Below are 1,747 nucleotides of genomic sequence, written 5' to 3' on the forward strand. Positions count from 1 at the left end.
CCTCCCAGACCTCCAGACCTCTCCACAGTTCCTGGATGTTTACAGACTGATGTTAGGCTTCAGAGGGGAACATCTGGAATAACTAAACTGATGTGTTTCTGCCATCAAATCCAATTTATTATTGTCTTTATGTGGACTTTCTGTTTAAACTTTTATTATAATTACAATGTTCAACTGTAAATAAAATATGTGTTTAGGAGATTTGCAAATCATTAAATTGTGTTTTTATTAACTTTTTTATGTTATGGTTTTTACATATTGTTTTACATTTACAAACAAATGAATACAGTCTGCATACGTTTCTGAACTCCGTGGCTCACTTTGAGCACAATGTATGCAAATTGTGCAATTCTACTWAATTTCATTTTATTGTCTTATAAACTACTGATCCGGTGTGGAAACTGGGTTTTTACACAAGTTTCATTTTCAGGGTTTTTATTTTAATCTGAACTTAAAAATGAATTATAAAGAAATCTGAATGAAACATTTCCTAAATGATGTTTAATGAATGACTGGTTATAGTAAATATTGTTTTAGTGGCGCCCCTTGGAGGCTACAGAGTGAACTACAGTTAGTCTGTGAAAAGATGTTTTCAAACATCTGGAGCGAAATGAAGCTTACAAGTAAACAACAATAACAACAACAGTTCCAGGGTTAAAGATTAAATGAAGACAAAGAAAGTGCATTAAAGAAAGAACTGGAAAGTTCAAGGTGAAAAACTAAGAGGATGGAAGAGGAGAAGAACTGTGGAAATAAATACTGAAGGAGAAGAAACATAAAACAAGGTGAGAACGTGAGGAGATAAAAGCTACAGAGAGTTCAGCTGGAAGAAGAGCTAAAAGTAAAGATGTGAAAAGAGCCAGAGTCAAAAGGTGTTAACGAGATGAAGTGATGAGGAAGGAAGAGGAGGAGGAAGAAAAGAGACGACTTTTATAATGAAGGAGAAACCTGAGTTAATGGAGCAGCAGCAGTGTGCGCACAGAACTGGACCGGACCTTTTTATAATGACCCCATAAAGAGGAATAATGTTGTTTACCAAGACCAGACCATATTTACTGAGCACTTATAGACTGCAGGTCTGCTAATGGCTGCTGCTCATCCACATCTCCCACTTCACTCACCTCCTCAGACTCCTCTTCCTCCYGAGCTCGAACACTGACTGTGAGGAAAGCTGAGAAACACAAAAATAAGAATAAAAAAATAAAGTTAAGATTTGCTTCAGTTAGCAAGAAATCTACCCCAGAGGTTAGAGTTTAGGCTCATATTGTTATTTTTTTTCTTTAAACTGTTTTAATGTGAATATCTGTCAAATAAAAGTCCAGAACTTAAATTTTTTTTACTTAATATTTCAGATTTTGCAAACAAACATGGAAAGTCAGAGAGCATAARTTCTCCTGTTGTAAAAGTTTTCAGGCACTTAGTATTTTTATTTGTTTATTATTCTTGCCTTACAATTTGAATAAAGTTTTAGTTTAATTCTAAATATTTAATCTAAACTAAACTATTCAAACATTGAAGTTAACTATGAAAAATAAATTCTTGTTTTAAAGAATAACAAGAAAACATAAAACTCATTTGCTCTCAAGTCTCACTGTCACCTTTAGAAATGTATTAATGAAGTATCGCTCACACATAAAATAAATAACATTCCAAATAATACAATAAAACATATAAAAATAAATAAAATAAGCCATAAAATCAGTAAATTAAGATGCATCTGTTGGCAGTGTGAGGTCATGTAATAATC

At 32.9% G+C, this 1,747-nt stretch overlaps 1 protein-coding gene across 1 annotated transcript in view; it reads right to left on the reverse strand.

Annotated features, from left to right (window-relative positions):
- Positions 1-209: 209 nt before the first annotated feature.
- Positions 210-1,747, reverse strand: part of LOC106525906 (leucine-rich repeat and fibronectin type III domain-containing protein 1-like protein) — a gene marked incomplete at its 5' end in the record, with an annotated part of 6,056 nt that continues 4,518 nt past the window's right edge. The window contains 1 exon segment of the mRNA XM_014020291.1: positions 210-1,171.

The sequence above is a fragment of the Austrofundulus limnaeus genome, unplaced genomic scaffold, assembly GCF_001266775.1.
Source record: "Austrofundulus limnaeus strain Quisiro unplaced genomic scaffold, Austrofundulus_limnaeus-1.0 Scaffold247, whole genome shotgun sequence".
In the NCBI taxonomy this organism is placed as follows: domain Eukaryota; kingdom Metazoa; phylum Chordata; class Actinopteri; order Cyprinodontiformes; family Rivulidae; genus Austrofundulus; species Austrofundulus limnaeus.